Here is a 22422-nt window from a genome sequence, read left to right on the forward strand (position 1 = left end):
TAATGTCCATGTTAGAAATTTTTTAAAGAATTTTCGCAAAACAGTATATAAGGGCTGATGTGAATCCTCACTTTTAAATTGAAGCTTATCCAACAAAGATTTTCTATCATTACTTGGACCTGCATTGTTAAGGACTGTTTCTCAGGCTCTCACATTCTTCTGCATAGAATTAACAGATGATTTGTAACTGTGTTCGTAGAGAATACTCTATGTGATCTACGAGAAGCTATACGTTTATCAGTGAGACATGTAGTTCTTGAACAATGGACCACCTGCTATTCGTGGATCGCATCTACAAGTGGGTGTCATCTATCGTGCTTCTAGTGTTCATGTAGCTTATCTAATTACTTAATTTTTTGTACATTTTTCCACTTAGATAACGCTTTATTTCACAATCAGTTTTACTTTATGAATATTTGTAATCTTATACCTGCAATTTAAAAGGTGCCAGTTTTATAATGTTACGTAGTTATATGTATCCTTCAGTTCTAACTGCTAATATGTCTACACCGTGAGCGACTCTCTGGTTTCGCGCAGCTGACGAGTTACTGCGTGACGTATTCAAGTACGTGCAGTTGCGTATACAAGTTAGTTTGATTTGCAGTGTAGTTTCCTAGTATTTTACCATCGCCCTTTTTCTTTTCTTTTAAAGAGATCATCTGATGACAACTTACTAAGCAGTCGGAGCAGCTGATGACATTATCTATGTGACCTGAAGCCGAGAAATGCACTACCTGATCAACAGTACCCGGACACCTCTTAGTCGACATTAATATGGGATGTAGCCACCCTTCGCCTTTATCACGGCTTGAACTCTGCTGGTGACGGTTTCAATGGGGTTTGTGAATGTCTCTGCTGGAATGGCAGCCCATTCTCCCTCAGGAGCCGAAACCAGAGAAAGTAGTGATGCTGAACGCTGGGGTCTGAAGTGGACGTTCTACGAGGTGCATTCAAGTTCTAAGGCCTCCGATTTTTTTTCTAATTAACTACTCACCCGAAATCGATGAAACTGGCGTTACTTCTCGACGTAATCGCCCTGCAGACGTACCCCTTTTTTCACAACGCTGACGCTATGATTCCATGGCAGCGGCGAAGGCTTCTTTAGGAGTCTGTTTTGATCACTGGAAAATCGCTGAGGCAATAGCAGCACGGCTGGTGAATATGCGGCCACGGAGAGTGTCTTTCATTGTTGGAAAAAGCCAAAAGTCAGGTGAGTAGGGAGCATGAGGAATCACTTCAAAGTTGTTATTACGAATAAACTGTTGTGTAACGTTAGCTTGATATGTGGGTGCATTGTCTTGGTGAAACAGCACACGCGCAGCCCTTCCCGGACGTTTTTGTTGCAGTGCAGGAAGGAATTTTTTCTTCAAAACATTTTCGTAGGATGCACCTGTTACCGTAGTGCCCTTTGGAACGCAATGGGTAAGGATTACGCCCTCGCTGTCCCATAACATGGACACCATCATTTTTTCAGCACTGGCGGTTACCCGAAATTTTTTTGGTGGCAGTGAATCTGTGTGCTTCCATTGAGCTGACTGGCGCTTTGTTTCTGGATTGCAAAATGGCATCCACCCTCATCCATTGTCACAACCGACGAAAAGAAAGTCCCATTCGTGCTGTCGTTGCGCGTCAACATTGCTTGGCAACATGCCACACGGGCAGCCATGTGGTCGTCTGTCAGCATTCGTGGCACCCACCTGGATGACACTTTTCGCATTTTCAGGTCGTCATGCAGGATTGTGTGCACAGAACCCACAGAAATGCCAACTCTGGAGGCGATCTGTTCAACAGTCATTCGGCGATCCCCCAAAACAATTCTCTCCACTTTCTCGATCATGTCGTCAGACCGGCTTGTACGAGCCCGAGGTTGTTTCGGTTTGTTGTCACACGATGTTCTGCCTTCATTAAACTGTCGCACCCACGAACGCACTTTCGACACATCCATAACTCCATCACCACATGTCTCCTTCAACTGTCGATGAATTTCAGTTGGTTTCACACCACGCAAATTCAGAAAACGAATGATTGCACGCTGTTCAAGTAAGGAAAACGTCGCCATTTTAAGTATTTAAAACCGTTCTCATTCTCGCCGCTGGCGGTAAAATTCCATCTGCCGTACGGTGCTGCCATCTCTGGGACGTATTGACAATGAACGCGGCCTCATTTTAAAACAATGCGCATGTTTCTATCTCTTTCCAGTCCGGAGAAAAAAAATCGGAGGCCTTAGAACTTAAATGCACCTCGTAATTCATCTCAGAGGTGTCGCATTGCGTGCAATTCGCCACTCTGGGCTGTCCATTTTCGGAATGTTACTCTCTACAAACCACTGCCTTACAGATGCTGCTTTATGAGAGGGTGCATTGTCATGATGATACAAGCAGTCATCATCTTCGAACTTTTCGTTAACGGTACGCGCAAGACAATGTTGTAAACTGTGTTCATATCCTTCCGCATACAGCGTTTCCTCAAGCGCAGTAGGGGCCAATAACTCTTTCATCAGATTGCCACATGGTATGGTGTGCTTCATCACTTCAAATCGCTTGTTTACATGAAATGACAATTAAATGAACACCCTAGCTGCAAACTGGCGTTGATGTACTTCATTGGGGACATGTTGAAAATGTGTGCCCCGACCGGGACTCGAACCCGGGATCTCCTGCTTACATGGCAGACGCTCTATCCATCTGAGCCACCGTGGGAGCCACTACGAATGTAGTGGTGTGGACATGTTGGGAATGTGGATCTCACGGGGAGCGTGCAAGGGGTAAGTCCCTGCAGACGCACTATCCTCTGTGCCCACGGTGGTTCAGATGGATAGAGCGTCTGCCATGTAAGCAGGAGATCCCGGGTTCGAGTCCCGGTCGGGGCACACATTTTCAACATGTCCCCAATGAAGCACATCAACGCCTGTTTGCAGCTAGGGTTTCTATTTAATTATCATTTCATTTCTAGCAAAGCTGCGTGGTCATACACGGTAACTGTTCTTTCGGGAACAGATCCTACCGCCATATACACTTGTTTACAGTCATCCGTTGTCCTGTGGCACCTCTGTTAACACCAACTCAACTGCCGCTTAGTACTGACTACAAAAATGTGTGGCCAGTCAGAAGTCGCTCGACCACTGTACCCCATTGTTTTTCATTCTCTACGCACATTCATTGTTCTAGCCGGTCGGCTGGTAACACTCTGGGACTCACGAGTGGTTCCTCCGCTGATTTCCGCCGCCCCCCTTCCCCCCTTGCGGAGGCCACCCGCATTGGCACCCTTCCCCCCACCCCCCACCCCCCTCCCCCGCCAGTCAGGCCGCACGCTGTTCGTTCGTTTCTTTCGTCAGTCGACTCGACTGAACCGAGTTATCCACTAGTTGTACTTTCCTATGTAGCACGCGCATCCGCGTCATCGTATTTTATGTCTCTGTCTGGCACATAGACAGCTGACACATACCTACGAGAAAAGTTGCGGCCATTCCAGTGATCTCGATACGTTATTCTGTCTGGCATTTGTTCGAGAAAAGTCGCGAATGTTCTACTGTCTTCTTGTACAGAGAACCTTCGAGGTCGACAGTGAAGCAGGGTCGACTTAATGGCTTAGTTCTGTTGAACACTCACGCTGACATTTATTGTCGTATTGACGATGTAATTAACCAATTTGCCAGGAAGAGTAGGTGCATAGAATTCATCATTTAAGGAAGAGATCCACAATTTTAACTTTTTTTTTTATATTGTTAAGTAGCCTGTTTATATGTTGGCAGCGCGATAGTCTGCATTAATGACTCTGACAGCGCTGTGTGCCCTCTGTAAGAGACTCTGTGGCTGGCTGGACTCGCAGTTTGAAGTTAATAGTGAGCAGTGACGGAAGTTAGAGGTGAATAGCCAGCAGTGATCGAGGTTGAAAGTTCATAGTTGGCTGTGATGGAGGTTCGAAGTCTGAAGTGTTAGCGCGAGCAGACGGCCTGGACGTGTCCGTCATAGAGATTTTGTATTATTGTGACGGTAAAAACCCCCGTTACTAGATGAATATGTCTAGTATGCTAGGACTGCTTTGAGGTGAGCGAGCGCGCGACATGGAGCGCGATTCGCGGAAGCGCGTAGCGCGCCCGCGCGAGATTTGCAACGGTGGGTGGGACGTCTCCACGTGGCCCGCAGCTTGGGGCATTGTTTGGTTTTGCGCGCATTACGCGAAAACTAATGTAACTTACGGTGAAGAGCGATGCGGCAGTGGATTGCGGTCAGCAATATGCACCTTCTGTAAGATCGATCTTTATTTCAAGTCACGAGACGCAAAAGCTCTAGTACAGGGCTACACAACATACGTGCTCGCGGAGCAAGCTGTGAGCAGCAAGGCGCGAGCACGGAGCAGCGCGAGCACGCTACCCCAACTACCGGACCAGAGCGGAGAGTGGGGAAAGTCACGTGGGGCACACAACAGCTGCCGCCAGTCAATGTAAATCCGCGGCCACCTGCAGGGATATCACTCACGAATTATTACTGCGACAAATGAAACAAATAAAGGAGAATGTACACGTGCCACATAATTTTATTAGCTTAGTGTATGCCTCTACATTCGCATTGATGTGTGAACTGTTACACAGTAAAAGGTGTCACTGAAGTGTGGGATTCTCGGTTATCTTGTACTTTTTGCCCTTTACAACTGCGTCTATGTTCGTAGTAATTGATCTTGTGCATTTTAGGCGCAGCGTGCATTTTAAATTTCGATCAGACAATGCGTTTCTCAGGGGCGTCTTGTTACATTTCATTGCAGAGAACAGTTGTTCACAAACATACGTGGAACCGAACATTGATATTATTGTTGCCGCCAGTTTGTGCAAACGAGGAAATCTATCCTGAGGGAAGTGTCTGTAGAATTCCAAAATGTTTTTCTTGTTCTGAAATTTGTCTCTGTATTCTCTGTCACACTGCAGGTCAATAATTTCTTGCTGCAGCTCAGGACGAATCTCTTAAATATTCGCTGAATATGGAGAGAACAGATCAAAATCACTGTCTAGTGCTGTCAGATCTTGAAAGCGCTGATCAACTAAACTATGTGAATAACGTTCACAGTCTTTGTGAACATCTTGCATGGATGATAATTTAGGAAAATGAGCTAGGTTTCCTGTTTCCAGCTGACTCACCCAAAGTGTCAATTTCATTTTAAAAGCTCGTATTCGATCTATGAAATGAGTAATTAGCAGATCTTTACCTTGTAGTAAAATGTTCAAAGCATTCAGATGGCTAGTTAAATCTGCTAAGAACGCGAGATCACATTCAAACGTGCGCGCGCATTTCCCCTCCCTCCCTACTCCGCGACCTTGCACCTGCTCGCGAGCACGTGCCTGAACAGACGCGAGTACTTGCGCTCAAAACCGGCCAGTTGTTAAGCCCTGCTCTAGTAACCTCAAAATCGGTTAATATCACGAATACTGAAAGATTAATAATAATAGTAAATAACAACCTACAGAGATGAACGAGCGCTCATTAAAAACGTCTCGTCATAGCGGATGGAGTGCCATAGTCATATGTTAAGATTAATAAATTATTAAGCTCGTAAACAGCAATAAAAAAAGTTTGATGGGAAATTGTTTATAAAATTCAACAGAAAATTCATGACGTAAAGACCGGCACTATATAATATTTTGCGTGGCATCACACATATTTTAAACTAGTTAAGTTATACTATACACTTAACTTGCAATAGTTTTCATTTCTTCTGGTAAACCTTCCGGGATGTAAGGTCGTGGCCCATGAAACTCTTCAGCTCCTAACGTTTCGTCCAGAGCTGCGCTGGACATCTTCAGAGGGGTGTTTCTCCTCCGGTGAGTCTTGCCGACTGACGGGTCGGACGTCTGAGAGCGGCTTATATATATATCGTAGAAAGTGGGCGTGACCAGAGTTACACGTGATATGCAGAGATAATCTTTGTCAGAGATAAAACTTAACTATCGATCGTAATCTCGTCACGGATAAAACTGTCTAGCAATTCTGTAGTGCTACTGTCCAAATATCACTAAGTTTCATGGTCTCTTCTTTCCGATTAAAATTATCCCTATGTTTATATATTTCAATAGCTTCTCTACAAAGCCGTGGGTAATAGTTCGTCGTCGTAGATAAAATTTTTGTTTCGGAAAACCTCACTTGATGATTTCCTGACTGAAAAGCGTGTTCTGCTACAGCCGATTTATCTGTTTTTCCCAATCGGCAAAGACTTCTGTGTTCTTTTAACCGTGTATTTACGCTTCTTTTTGTTGTTCCAATACAAACTTTGCCACATGTACACGGAATTTTATATACGCCACTGGCTGATAGAGGAGCGCGTCTATCTTTTACAGACCGGAGAACATGACAAATTTTCTTCGTTGGTCTAAAAACAGGTCTAATATCATGTTTACTTAAAATCTTTCCAATCTGATCCGTTACTTTCTTTATAAAAGGGAGAGAGACTGTATTCTTCCATCGTTTTTCGGGCTTACCAGAAGATATGTCATCCGATCGTGAAAGCCTTCATACTACGAATAGTTTTCATTGTTTGCAAATTATTATTAACATTTATTGCCCATAACTAATTAATTATTATAGATATTAAGATTTTGAGCAGCGCAATGTGTAGATCGCTATAGGTTACGTCTAAAAAAACAGTGCTATATGCAGTTCTATGTTAAAACTTTGCAACACAGATGTAAACAAACAAATTTGCGCTAAGTGGCGAAATTGTGCAAAAACTAAAACTTGATTTACGGGCGATAGAATAATCACAGAAATTAATGTAAAATAGTAAATAAGATGTACTTTTTAGCGCGGTTCCGATGGTGTACTTATTTCTGTTGAGGGATGTATGTGTCAAAATTTGTATCGTTATCTGGTGAGATTGGTACTTGCATAACCAGGGGGGGGGGGTATACATCCGAGCCTATATAAATGACTGGCCATCTTGGCCAGGGGTCAGTCGTTGGGGGGTTGGCCTGTGGGTGGCGAGCGGACCTCACTTGTGGGTGGCCCACGTGGTCGTTTGAGTAAGAATTTTTCGGCAAGGAGTATTGTTTAATAGTGCAAGTGTGGAAGCATATATTTGGTGAGCTGGAAGTGCTACGATTATTTGTGTGAGTACGGATTACGAGATATACATAAGCGTAAGTTAACATGTGGCGATCTGTGATTTCGCGCCAAGACTGTTAGAACAAAAAGGACAGTGAGACTTGTGGTTCTGTTCGAAGTGATTGAGTAATTTTCGATTATAGCAGCCTGCATTACTGCTATTGGGGGCTCGGAGTCAAATTATTATTAAAGTAAAACTGTAAACCGTCTCACCAGTGCTAATTTCACTGTGTTAAAGAAGAGGACGCCGCCAATAAATAGGGGTGATAAAAAAAGCTTAATTGAACTGTGTCGTGAAAAATTATTTTGCTATAATAATCGCCTAGCATAAACTGTACTCATGTCTTAGTGAATACAATTCAAAGCTAAAACTAATGCCCTGGTGTGGAAATCGTCCCCCGAGACTTACGTGAGAGCCAAAATTTGGACTAACATTTTTTTAAACGAACATTTGTATATGCACAATCGTGTGAACGATTCAACCGCACTTATTTTGCCACCCTGTCGATTTATTGACGATTATATAATTTTTTGGAATTCGATGTCACGGACGACTATATATTTTTTGAACTGGGTGACACATAATTAAGGTAAAATTTGCTAAACACATTGTTTGCTCTGCAACAAATTCTTTCCCTTTCTAACCACATGCCTATTAGTAGTTAGAGCCTACAGTAGTTAGAACCTTTTATTTAGCTGGCTGTATTGGTGCTTACTGTATCGCTGTAGTTCGTGTAATGAAGATTTTCTGCGAGTAAGTGACTTACGAAATGTGTGGGTTATTGTTAGGTTTTCTTCTAATTCAGGACCATTCACTTGTGTTAATTATTTGAGCAGTCAGACTGTGTATCGTTGTATATTGTCGGTCATAAATGAATAGAATGACTTTGAACTGTATTTGTCAGGGAAAATTCTGTAGGTCAGTGTTGAAATGATAAAAATATAGCAAAGTAATCGTACGTTCAATTTCACTCAGCAGTTTAAGAATATTGAGTAAGCATTCAGCATTTAAGCAGGTTCACTTGCACTGAGTTTCACGCAGCAGTTTCAGAATTAAATTAAGAAGTTTCATCTTCCCAGTTATTTCAGTTTAAGTAAAAATATAAGAAAGAAGTTTCAATATCTTAAGATGGCATTGTCTTGTATATGTGTATAATCAGTTTAAATAAAACTTTCTTCAACTTTGCATGTGACCTGATTATTTTTATTATGGTGAAAGTAAAGGTAGCTCAATGTATCTTTAGCGACCCCCTTCTTGAGGTTTTCCTGGATCCGCCTCACAACACCAATAGTCGACTTGGGCAGCGTTAGAAGGCTTGAAATGTACCTGATGACATCCAATGGCAAGTTTACGTTCAAAGCCACTATGCTCTTGTGAGTGACCCATTCTGCAGTTACTGCTTCTATACTGACAACAGAGTACTGCCCGCCTCCTTTTACACTGGTGGGTCCGTCTCTCGTGACATCTAGCGGTAAATTTCTCATTACATAGGGCTGCCTGGGAACTTTTGCTTAGTGTAGGTCTGCGACGCCTAGTTCTCCACCTCCATTGCGCCGTGGCATGAGACGCGTAGTAAGCAAGGTCAAGTCTGTCCCATCGACAAGGTCATTAGAGAGGGAGGACAACGCCAGATAGAGGGAAGGACGGGGAAGTAAACCTTCCGTGTCCTTTCCGAAGCAATCAATCCGGCATTTAGATGTTATGGGATTTAAGTGGGGACGTTGATACACTCCTGGAAATGGAAAAAAGAACACATTGACACCGGTGTGTCAGACCCACCATACTTGCTCCGGACACTGCGAGAGGGCTGTACAAGCAATGATCACACGCACGGCACAGCGGACACACCAGGAACCGCGGTGTTGGCCGTCGAATGGCGCTAGCTGCGCAGCATTTGTGCACCGCCGCCGTCAGTGTCAGCCAGTTTGCCGTGGCATACGGAGCTCCATAGCAGTCTTTAACACTGGTAGCATGCCGCGACAGCGTGGACGTGAACCGTATGTGCAGTTGACGGACTTTGAGCGAGGGCGTATAGTGGGCATGCGGGAGGCCGGGTGGACGTACCGCCGAATTGCTCAACACGTGGGGCGTGAGGTCTCCACAGTACATCGATGTTGTCGCCAGTGGTCGGCGGAAGGTGCACGTGCCCGTCGACCTGGGACCGGACTGCAGCGACGCACGGATGCACGCCAAGACCGTAGGATCCTACGCAGTGCCGTAGGGGACCGCACCGCCACTTCACAGCAAATTAGGGACACTGTTGCTCCTGGGGTATCGGCGAGGACCATTCGCAACCGTCTCCATGAAGCTGGGCTACGGTCCCGCACACCGTTAGGCCGTCTTCCGCTCACGCCCCAACATCGTGCAGCCCGCCTCCAGTGGTGTCGCGACAGGCGTGAATGGAGGGACGAATGGAGACGTGTCGTCTTCAGCGATGAGAGTCGCTTCTGCCTTGGTGCCAATGATGGTCGTATGCGTGTTTGGCGCCGTGCAGGTGAGCGCCACAATCAGGACTGCATACGACCGAGGCACACAGGGCCAACAAAAATGGTTCAAATGGCTCTGAGCACTATGGGACTCAACTGCTGACGTCATTAGTCCCCTAGAACTTAGAACTAGTTAAACCTAACTAACCTAAGGACATCACAAACATCCATGCCCGAGGCAGGATTCGAACCTGCGACCGTAGCGGTCTTGCGGTTCCAGACTGCAGCGCCTTTAACCGCACGGCCACTTCGGCCGGCACAGGGCCAACACCCGGCATCATGGTGTGGGGAGCGATCTCCTACACTGGCCGTACACCACTGGTGATCGTCGAGGGGACACTGAATAGTGCACGGTACATCCAAACCGTCATCGAACCCATCGTTCTACCATTCCTAGACCGGCAAGGGAACTTGCTGTTCCAACAGGACAATGCACGTCCGCATGTATCCCGTGCCACCCAACGTGCTCTAGAAGGTGTAAGTCAACTACCCTGGCCAGCAAGATCTCCGGATCTGTCCCCCATTGAGCATGTTTGGGACTGGATGAAGCGTCGTCTCACGCGGTCTGCACGTCCAGCACGAACGCTGGTCCAACTGAGGCGCCAGGTGGAAATGGCATGGCAAGCCGTTCCACAGGACTACATCCAGCATCTCTACGATCTTCTCCATGGGAGAATAGCAGCCTGCATTGCTGCGAAAGGTGGATATACACTGTACTAGTGCCGACATTGTGCATGCTCTGTTGCCTGTGTCTATGTGCCTGTGGTTCTGTCAGTGTGATCATGTGATGTATCTGACCCCAGGAATGTGTCAATAAAGTTTTCCCGTCCTGAGACAATGAATTCACGGTGTTCTTATTTCAATTTGCAGGAGTGTAAAAACACACACTATTTCAAAAATGCACCAAATGCACCAAATCCACAGTTTTGGAGATATGGCAATGAAATTTTGTACCACGCTTTACATGAAAGTAACACATTTACACATAAAATCATTTTATTATATATATTCAACTTTTTTTGAATGAAATCTGAAGTTTTATTTTCGAAAAAATAATCTTTGTTCCTTTTTCTCAGAAAGTATTCAAGAGATGGTTCAAATGGCTCTGAGCACCATGGGACTTAACTTCTGAGGTCATCAGTCCCCTAGACTTAGAACCACTTAAATCTAACTAACCTAAGGAAATCACACAAATCCATGGCCGAGGCAGGAATCGAACCTGCGACCGTAGCGGCCGCGCGGCTCCAGCCTGTAGCGCCTAGAACCGCTCTGCCACCCTGGCCGGCTATTCAAGAGATTTCTACAAAAATTTCTCTGTTTCGTCTCTTTATATGTTGTAAGCTTCTCTCATGAGGTTTTTGGAATAGGTCAAATAGTAGAATTTTCATAATTTTTTAATTATAATTCCACAAGTACAACTTTAAATTCACGGAAAATTCCAGGCGCTTTGCCCCATATCTCAGCTTGCAGTCAGAATTTCAAAATTTTCTCTTGGGACAATGTTTATTAGGTTTACAGAAATATGTGTACAAACTTTCATAATTCTAGCATTCATAGAACCTGAGGAAAAGGAACGTAAACTTTAAAAAACAAACTTTTCAGGAAACGCAATTTAAAGTTCAACCTAACTTTTTTGCGTATGTCACTTCTTCAGAAGGCACTACATTTGTACTCTGGGTCGTCTTTCCCTTCAAGACTTCTCTTCTGGTTTCTTGTTGTCTGTCTTCTTTCCTTTACCAGGTCTTCAACTGACTTTTCAGCTGCAGAGACGCGCTGTGAATCTATTTTTCTCAGGATGTCTTGAGTAAAATTTCCTATCTTGAAGCCCATTCTTTCTAATACCTTCATCATCCCGACGTTCCCATCATTAAATACAACAACTGCGCCACAAGTTGCAATTCTGAGAACTGTAGCAGATACAAATGTGTTTTTAGGGCATCGTTTCCATATGAGTGAATTTAAAGACTAATTTGGATTTTGGGTTTCGCCATGAACATACTTTTTGAAAAGTGTAGGATCAGCCAAAGATGATCTATAAAACCAAAGAGTATGTATCACGGCCTTCTAGATTCATCCCGGCGGCACGGGATTAGCCGAGCGGTCTCAGGCGCTGCAGTTATGGACTGTACGGCTGGTCCCGGCGGAGGTTCGAGTCCTACCTCGGGCATATGTGTGTGTGTGTGTGTGTGTGTGTGTGTGTGTGTGTGTTTCTCCTTAGTATAATTTAGGTTAAGTAGTGTGTAAGCTTAGGGACTGAGGACGTTAGCAGTTAAGTCCCATAAGATTACACACACATTTGAACATTTTTTTAGATGCATCCCGCACACGTTTGGTTGAAAGTAATTCACAGAATAGTTGTTCACTGAGCTGGTATTGAAGTGCTGCTTGAAAACGTGGGCGTGGCATGGGGGCCGTGCCACACTTTTAATTAATTTTCACGCACGTCGGATGCGATTTCAGCATCGAAACTTTGGAAACTTATTGTCCACGAGTTGTACTAAAAACAAAAAATAAATCGAAAATTGACATTTTTGGTCAGTTTCATCAACGTTCCCCCGTTAATGGGACTACGGAAAACCTCAGTGTGAAGGGCTGGGCTGGGCTGGGATTTGGTGCGCCTGCACCGTGGAACACTGCGCCGGCCGCCTCGATACAATCACACCCTGCCACCTGAGGTGGGGGCGGCGCCACCGGCCGACCTGCCGCCCCCGCCTGGGGGCGGAACGAGGGGCAGTCGGCGGCGGCCCTGATTAAAGGGCCCTGGTCCACGGCAAGGGCAAGGGCAAGGGAACGCACACAGCGCGCGGGCTGGCAGTCGTCTCTCTGTGCGGTGCCTCCTGTTGCGTCTGGCGGCGCGCCAGCTGCGGCTCGCCTCTGGCGGCGGTCCTGCGACCGTAGCAGTCGCGCGGTTCCAGTCTGAAGCGCCTAGAACCGCTCGACCACCCCGGCCGGCTTAACCCAACAGATGATGCTACATGGAAGAGCGGTTGAAACGTAGGAATCAACATCCCCGCAGTTTGGTAGGTGTACGGGATCAGTCACAAATGACAGGCTATGTAGAGTTGGACATGGCTAGCGGAAGGAACTTGTGTAATATCTGCCTCGTCTAACTAAGACCATTATGAAGGCTAGATACGAGGTGTGGCTAGAAAAAAAAACCGGACTAGTACTAGTGAAACAATAAAACGAATGCAATAAGGCTGAAAGACGCGTGGCCTGTCACGTGACTCTCGCTCCGCCTACTGGTCGAGTTTCATCTGCCTCCTGCACTCAGTCTGCCCTTGGCGTCTGTTTTAAGTAGTTGCGTTTTGTCTGTGCGTCGGAAAATGTTGAGTGTACAGAAAGAACAGCGTGTTAACATCAAATTTTGTTTCAAACTAGGAAAATCTGCAAGTGAAACGTTTGTAATGTTACAACAAGTGTACGGCGATGATTGTTTATCGCGAACACAAGTGTTTGAGTGGTTTAAACGATTTAAAGATGGCCGCGAAGACACCAGTGATGACACTCGCACTGGCAGACCATTGTCAGCAAAAACTGATGCAAACATTGAAAAAATCGGTAAACCTGTTCGACACTTTCCTTGTCAACTCCTGTTAACTCAGACACTGCTCTGATTGTTAAACGTCGATCTTGTCGAACAAGTTTACCGATTTTTTCAATGTTTGCATCAGTTTTTGCTGACAATGGTCTGCCAGTGCGAGTGTCATCACTGGTGTCTTCGCGGCCATCTTTAAATCGTTTAAACCACTCAAACACTTGTGTTCGCGATAAACAATCATCGCCGTACACTTGTTGTAACATTACAAACGTTTCACTTGCAGATTTTCCTAGTTTGAAACAAAATTTGATGTTAACACGCTGTTCTTTCTGTACACTCAACATTTTCCGACGCACAGACAAAACGTCAACTACTTAAAACAGACACCACGGGCAGACTGAGTGCAGGAGGCAGATGAAACTCGAGCAGTAGGCGGAGCGAGAGTCACGTGACAGGCCACGCGACTTTCAGCCTTATTGCATTCGTTTTATTGTTTCACCAGTACTAGTCCGATTTTTTTCTAGCCACACCTCGTACAGTGTTTCGCTGTATTAACGTGATGTCTCCTACGATGAACACTCCATTGTAAGATGGCAAGAACTATGCCCCTTACATGAAGTCATTAAAGATCACTTAACTCACGTTGAGCGAACAGTAGGGCTGAACAAAAATGACTGACAAGGCACAATGCATCTTGTAGAGGGTATCGTATGGACGTATTGGAATAATTAATGTCGGCTAATGGTTTTAAAGTAATTCACACGACATGAAAACTTTGTGAAAACGTGTCGATTTACTGGAGGCTAGTTTACCCCAGGGAAACATTGAGATTTGACCGTGGCCGGCTGGGGAACGAGGGGAAGCGACAATAGGCAGCTTAGGGCGGCTCAAGCTCTGAGAAAGCGGTAACGCAGTACAGCTTCCAGCCGCCTTAAGATGAGTGATGGTGAGTGTGTCGTTGACCCCGACTCCATGCTGGTGTACTGGGAAACAGACGGAGAACTTGTACGCCTGTTGATAAATGTCCGTCGTCCCGTTTTCTGTGAAACATGCGACAAAGCTGCGCAAAGCTACGGTGGAGCGGTCAACAGAGGTCAAAATATGCGTGTTCGTGACTATAGCAACTCCACGCTGAATTCACGGTCCGCAGAGCCTGAAGTAAATCAGGTGAAGAGCGACAGCATGAAATACGCCGGCCTCCGATGGGAACGTAGGACCGAGGAATTTGAAGTACTCTCCTGGGAGTCAGAATTCCGGAAAACTTGGTGTTTGTGCAGACGCTAACCTTGATGGGTGGCCTGGGGGGAGCTAAATGGAAGAAGTTGAGAGGAAGGGAAATTTTTTTGGGAATTTGTTCACTTCCCAGAGCAGGCATTGGTCAGCGCTGGGAAGCGACGCATAATTAACGCGACTTGCGCTGCAATTGGCGTAAGTGATTTTGCTGGAGGGGAAACAGAGGCGAAGAGCGGACTGGGAGAAGTCTCCGTAGAGGTCTTCCGTTCCCGGCTTGCCTATAGTGCGGACGTTGCGTTCTTTACTCAGCTTGCCTGAGAAAGAGTGAGCATCCCTGCAGTTTAGGACCTAGCAAATGGAACGATTGAGCCTGGAGATAGAAAGTTTTGGTTCAGCTGTATACTGAGCAAGATAGCTAGGAGTGAATAGACGATCGCAGCCTTGCAGCACCACGAGGTCGGCCGACGTCCACACAACGACGACGCCCCGCCACGCTGAATTCGGTGATATTGCACCCGCTCCGGCCACTGATTAATTTGCTGGATCACGTCGGCAAAGTTTCCACGAGGGTTTCATGGGCCGTGTACTGTAGAATTCTTCTCGCACTTCGCATTACGCCTGGGTCAGTCGATAGGAATTACTTTTGAATTATCGCGCTTTACTCCACGCAAACGCAGAGTCATGTAATGTGATGATTGAAGGTTGTGAGTTAAAATAAATCTGTACTAATCGACTGCATCTATTTTCAATCAAGTAGTTGAAATCCCAAGTCACTTTCTTAATTAATTTTATGTCCATCATTTGCATCTGGTGTTCAATAGCTGAATATAACATCAATGTGCACCCCTTTTAATTAAAAGGGATCAAGTCTGAACCAATTAATGTCAACACTGCCACCGCAGTTCAATCAGGAGTCACAGGGCCTTATTACTTTCTTTGCGTTATCCGACATTGCGGCAGTTTTGCACTCTCTGTTGATCTGTTAGTCAATTACCTGGGGTGAACACACAGCAAAACCAGATAAGTGATGGGTGGGGTGTTCCAGCATTTAAATAAGTACTACCAATATGCTGCTTTTGGCATTTAATGCGTTGACGTGTGTTTGTAACCGCGGAGCTGGATCACACAGACGCGTTTCAACAACGGTTTAAAGATGGACCACCCTCATGCAAGAACAAATGTTTTTTTGCTTCGTTTATCCCAGAACATGTATCACAAGAGTTGTGGCGTCCTCAATGAACTTTTTTTTTGTACTTTTCTCCCGAAATAAATACACACAAATTTAATGTACGTTAGGAGCATGTTGACATTATGCTTTGTTTCTGTTTAGATTTCAGTTGTACTTTACCTTCTTGCGTTGTGTGTGACTTGTACCTGCCAACAGAAATCAGCCTCGAGTCTAAATTAAAACATCATGTCATCTGCAAAACATGGCTGTTAGGGTAACGTTTGAATTGAATTTAAACTTTAAACTACATAGTCCAGTAAAACAGTGGCCAATGCCCCTTTTTGACACTTACCATTGCTCTATTTGGCTTATCTTAAGGTGAATACAGTTTTTTGCGTGCTAAATGTTTTTCTTGTTGTTCTTATTATATCCAAAATGACCTGTGGACATCAAAAAAACTTCGTGAGGTCTTTGTTTGGAAAACTATTTGGTGTTGTTTACTATTTACAATCGATTTGCTGATTTTTAACATCGCTTTCTTACGTTTTCCGCATGCTGTTTGGTGAATTCTGGATGTTATTATATTGCTGCGGCTTTGACACACCGTTAAGTGTACAATTTTCGTTTCAGATACGTTGCAGATGCGTTTTCGGGTGTGCGCGTCCGTTTTCGTAAGTGTGTGTGTGTGTGTGTGTGTGTGTGTGTGTGTGTGTGTGTGTGTGTGTGTGTGTGTAAGCGCACGTGTGGGGGGGGGGAGGGGGGGAGGGGGGGGAGGAGGAGCGATCAATGATGACTTTTTTGGTCCGTGTGATAGCTTTCTGGATGTGCTAATTTTCTTCTTTTCTTAATACGCTATTCAGATGATCACCGTGTTTTAAGATGTTGAGGTCCGCTTCTATGCTACTAGAGCGGTGGTTGTTTTAACCTTTTATCTGGCCCACTCAGAAATTTTGTGAACGAAAAATATTGAGACACTTGGTGTGAATCTCCACGAGCAAAGTTTTACACGCATTTTTTTCAAAATACAGTACGTTGGCATTAACGATCATTGCACAAAGGAGACGCCACAATATAGATTCTACAATGTCAGCCAGCCGCTGTGGCCGAGCGGTTCTAGGCGCTTCAGTCTGGAACCACGCTGCTGCTACGGCCGCAGATTCGAATCCTGCCTCCGGCATGGATGTGTGTGATGCCCTTAGATTAGTTAGGTTTAATAGTTCGAGGTCTAGGGGACTGATGACCTCAGATGTTAAGTCCCATAGTGCTCAGAGCCATTTGAACTACAATGTTGCTCCTGTGGCTTGAGTTTTGCATTACATCGTGTGAAATGTCTGAATACAATTCATAACAATAGCACATAATATTTCCGCATTTCACCTTCGGAGATATCTGAGGGCAAAGGCTACGTCTCCCTTTTTCGGGAGGACGACGGTTCAATCCTGCATCCGGCCATCCTGATTTATGTTTTCCGTGATTTCCTTAAATCGCTCCAGGCAAATGCCTGGATGGTTCCTTTGAAACGGCACGGCCGACTTCCTTCCCCACCCTTCCATAATCCGATGAGACCGATGACATCGCTGTTTGGTCTCTTTCCCCCAAACAACGCAACCCCAACCCTTTTTCGGCCATACTCTGACTAGAAACCAAAAGTGGCATTTACTACATCATTCTTTGACACGGAGGGAGCTACTATTCTCTTCTTCTTCTTCTTCTTCTTCTTCTTCTTCTTCTTCAGGACTCCTTGTTCATCCAATTGTCAAAGCTTCCTCTTCAAAGGAAATGTCACTCTACTTGCAGTTACCGCGTAAGAATTCGCTGACACATTTACGTAATAACGCATCTTCAAGATTTCCTCTTCCCGTTTATAAGGAGTTTTCGAAGGACAAGGAGAAACACCACCCCAGAATAGGAAGAAACTATTACACCGGTAACTAATTCTCTTATAATCTTGCACGGTGTCTACTGAAGTCGCACACTAACCTCAAACTTTTCACCAGAGACAGCAGAATATCGCCATATATGAGAACTTCAACACTGCTCGTAAGCAACATCCAAGGGCGAAACTTGAAATGTGCTGGAAAAATCAGTGTGCAATTTTGATGTTGCACCAGAGCAACATTGTCGAATAAATGGTTAAATGAGTTCGTCTGCAAATGTGGATAGTACACTACTGGCCATTAAAATTGCTACACCACGCAGATGACGTGCTACAGACGCGGAATTTAACCGACAGGAAGAAGATGCTGTGATATGCAAATGATTAGCTTTTCAGAGCATTCATATAATGTTGGCGCCGGTGGCGACACCTACAACGTGCTGACATGAGGAAAATTTCCAACCGATTTCTCATACACAAACAGCAGTTGACCGGCGCTACCTGGTGAAACGTAGTTGTGATGCCTCGTGTAAGGAGGAGAAATGCGTATCATTACGTTTCCGACTTTGATAAAGGTCGGATTGTAGCCTATCGCGATTGCGGTTTATCGTATCGCGACACTGCTGCTCGCGTTGGTCGAGATCCAATGACTGTTAGGAGAATATGAAAACGGTGGGTTCAGGAGGGTAATACGGAACGCCGTGCTGGATCCCAACGGCTTCGTATCACTAGCAGTCGAGATGACAGGCATCTTAACCGCATGGCTGTAACGGATCGTGCAGCCACGTCTCGATCCCCGAGTCAACAGATAGGGACATTTGCAAGACAACGACCATCTGCACAAACAGTTCGACGACGTCTGCAGCAGCGTGGACTATCAGCTCGGAGACCACGGCTGCGGTTACCCTCGACGATGCATCACAGACAGGAGCGCCTGTGATGGTGTACTCAACGGCGAGAACCTGGGTGCACGAATGGCAAAACGTCATTTTTTTCGGATGAATCCAGGTTCTGTTTACGGCATCATGATGGTCGCATCCGAGTTTGGCGACATCGCGGTGGACGCACATTGGAAGCGTGTATTGGTCATCGCCATACTGGCGTATCACCCGGCGTGATGGTATGGGGTGCCATTGGTTACACATCTCTGTCACCTCTTGTTCGCATTGACGGCACTTTCAACAGTGGACGTTACGTTTCAGATGTGTTACGACCCGTGGCTCTACCCTACATTCGGTCACTACGAAACCCTGCATTTCAGCAGGATAATGCACGACCGCATGTTGCAGGTCCTGTACGGTCCTTTCTGGATACAGAAAAGGTTCGACTGCTGCCCTGGCCAGCACATTCTCCAGATCTCTCACCAACTGAAAACGTCTGTCCAGTAGTGGCCGAGCAACTGGCTCGTCACAATACGCTCGTAACGTGTTGAAGCTACATGGGCAGCTGTACCTGTAAACACCATCCAAGCTCTGTTTGACTCAATGCCCCGGCGTATCAAGGCCGTTATTACGGCCAGAGGTGGTTATTCTGAGTACTGATTTCTCAGGATCTATGCACCCAAACTGCGTGAAAATGTAATCACATGTCAGTTCCAGTATAATATATTTGTCCAATGAATACCCGTTTATCATCTGCATTTCTTCTTGGTGTAGCAATTTTAATGGCCAGTAGTGTATCTTCTGCAAGCCCGGGAACAGAACTTAAGATTTCATTATGACGAAAGTACGCTTCCGCGTGTAGTGCCTTTAATATCTTTGTGAGGTAGTTCTGCGTGCTGAGCAGCGCGTGCCAGCGGCCACGCCTGCCGGTAACGCAGCCGCAGCGTGGCTGGGCAGCACTTCGGCACGTCCGTAGCGCCGACACCTGCCGTCGCCGGGCGTCGAACCCCGGCGCCTCGCCACGCCGCGCCGCGCTGCGCTGCGTCACGCACATGCGTGAACAAAGCGGCCGGCGGCACGCGTGTCTGCCGCCTATAAATAGCGCCGAACCGCCCCTGTGCTGGCGACGTATAAATACCGGCCGGCCGCCCCGAGTCGCTCCCGTTTTAAACCGACCCGACGCCGGGCACTGCGTAGATGGCGATCGAAAAAAAACACCACAAAAAAATATTGTGCGTGCGCGTGTGGGCGGCAGGTCACGCATCACTTCCCCCCGCTCCGCAACCCAAAGACTATCAAAAACTCCCCCCCCCCCCTTCCTCCCTCCCTTCTGGATGCACCAATCGTGGCATACGGACTACTTACGTAGTGCTTCACCAGGGTAAATCCGCATGTCTAATGAAGTATACATTACTTGCAGTGAGACGGATTTCCCTCTAGAAGAATAGTCTCAATCGGATATTTTCACTCGACGTTTCGAGGGTTATTTTCACTGTCCTCATCAGAAATTGCACTACTGGCCATTAAAATTGCTACGCCAAGAAGAAATGCAGATGATACACGGGTATTCATTGGACAAATATATTAAACTAGAACTGGTAAGTGATTACGTTTTCACGCGATTTGGGTGCATAGATCCTGAGAAATCAGCACCCAAACAACCACCTCTGCCCGCAATAACGGCCTTGATAGGTCTGGGCATTTAGTCAAACAGAGCTTGGATAGCGAGTACTGGTACAGCTGCCCATGCAGCTTCAACACGATACCACAATTCATCAAGAGTAGTGACTGGCGTATCGTGACGAGCCAGTTGCTCGGCCACCATTGACCAGAGGTTTTCAATTGGTGAGTGATGTGGAGAATGTGCTGCCCAGGGCATCGAATGAAGGGTAGAGGCACGGATCGTAACACATCTGAAATGTAACGTCCACTGTTCAAAGTGCCGTCACAAGAGGTGACCGAGACGTGTAGCCAATGGCACCCCATACCATACTCCAGTATGGCGATGACGAATACACGCTTCCAACGTGCGTTCACCGCGATGTCGCCAAAATACGGTGCTACCATCATGATGCTGTAAACAGAACCTGGATTCATCCTAAAAAATGACGTTTTGCCATTCGTGCACCCAGGTTCGTCGTTGAGTACACCATCGCAGGCGCTCCTGTCTGTGATGCAGCGTCAAGGGTAACCGCAGCCGTGGTCTCTGGGCTGATAGTCCATGCTGCTGCAAACGTCGTCGAACTGTTCGTGCAAATGGTTGTTGTCTTGCAAACGTCCCCATCTGTTGACTCAGGAATCGAGACGTGGCTGCACGATCCGGTACAGCCATGCGGATAAGATGCCTGTCATCTCGACTGCTAGTGATGCGAGGCCGTTGTGATCCAGCACGGCGTTCCGTATTACCCTCCTGAACCCACCGATTCCATATTCTGCTAACAGTCATTGGATCTTGACCAACGCGAGCAACAATGTCGCGATGCGATAAACCGCAATCGCGTAAGGCTACAATCCGACCTTTGCCAAAGTCTGAAACGTGGTGGTACGCATTTCTGCTCCTTACACGAGGCATCACAACAACGTTTCACCAGGCAACGCCGGTCAACTGCTGTCTATGTGCCTGTGGTTCTGTCAGTGTGATCATGTGATGTATGTGACCCCAGGAATGTGTCAATAAAGTTTCCCCTTCCTGGGACAATGAATTCACGGTGTTCTTATTTCAATTTCCAGGAGTGTATATAGGGGAAATGAATTGACTACACGGAACTGAAATGGAATGATAGCGATGAAATCACTGAGAACGCAACGACATGTAAACTGTTCAGGTAACAAACTGCAGTGGGTATGTGCTGACAATTTCCGTTCCCTTCACCCACACTGACGGATATGGGACGTGTAATATCGTAAATACGAGCAAACGGGCTACTACGGCATGATTTCCGGTTTCACACGGAGTACTCTACGGCACTGGCCCCTTACTTAGCTAGCTTGCATTTATTGCTAATCTCTTGCCCAGCGTAAACTCCGAAGTGACTGGTAAAAGTCGGAGGCGACTCCTGTGTCTGAGAAAGAGTAAAGAACGGATCCGCAAAGTTACAGACCAATATCCTCGACGTCAGTTTGCTGCAGAATTCTCGAATATATTCTCAGTTCGAATATAATAAATTTCCTTGAGACGGAAAAGCTTCTATTCACGAATCAGCACGGTTTTAGAAAGTATCGCTAGTGTGAAACCCAGCTTGCCTTTTTGTCACATGATTTACTGCGAACTGTTGGTGAAGAGCAACAGGCAGATTCAATATATCCAGATTTCCGAAAAACAGTTGATACGGTGCTCCACTGCAGATTGCCATCGAACGTACTCACAGTTGTGTGTCCTCTAGGTAAGTCGCTGTAAACAGAAGACCATAAAGAGCAACGAAGGACCGTCTGTGAGGAATTGCTTGCGCATTACGTGCGTGATCGTGACAATTATTCGTAGAAGATCGTCACAGGCGATGAGACATTGGTTCATTAATTCCAACTGGAAGCAAAACGGCAATCCATGGAGTGGTACGACACCACCTCTGCTCAGAAGAAAAACTTCAAAGCCGTATCATCAGCCAGTAATGTCATGGCAACGGTCTTCTGGAACTATGAAGGGGTGACTTGACATGTTGCAGCGAGCTGATGTTGTCATTCGCGCGGACAGACGCATTGCGACTCTGCAATTGGCGCTGCCTCAATCAGCAAAGGAAGTGTGAATGCAATTATCCGCACTCTTGGATATTCGAAAGTGAGTGGAAGATGGGACCCGTGGTGTCTAACGGTGGATCGTAAATGACACACAAAAAATATTTGTTGCAACGTTTTGAAACTGAGGCGGAGGCCTTCTTGTCCGGGGTTGTGACAGGTGATGAACCCTGGGTTCACCATTTTGAGCCCCGAAACAAAACAACGGTCGCTGGAATGGCGCCATTCCCACTCCCCACACAAGAAAAATTCAAAGCAACTGCTTCCGCCGGTAAGATAATTTTCACCGTGCTCCGGGGCTGTGAAGGTGTGATTCTCATTGATGTGAAGCCACCTTTAATTGAGAAGCATTGTCAACAAATTAACAAAATTCAAGACGCGCTTCCGTGAACATAGCAACACAGCAGATGTTTTGA

At 46.1% G+C, this 22422-nt stretch overlaps 1 protein-coding gene across 4 annotated transcripts in view; it reads right to left on the reverse strand.

Moving 5' to 3' along the window:
- Nucleotides 1-22422, reverse strand: part of LOC126253660 (proton channel OtopLc-like) — an 856134-nt gene that overhangs the window by 416411 nt on the left and 417301 nt on the right. The window lies entirely within an intron of this gene.

The sequence above is a fragment of the Schistocerca nitens genome, chromosome 4 (assembly GCF_023898315.1).
Source record: "Schistocerca nitens isolate TAMUIC-IGC-003100 chromosome 4, iqSchNite1.1, whole genome shotgun sequence".
Classification (NCBI taxonomy): Eukaryota; Metazoa; Arthropoda; class Insecta; order Orthoptera; family Acrididae; genus Schistocerca; species Schistocerca nitens.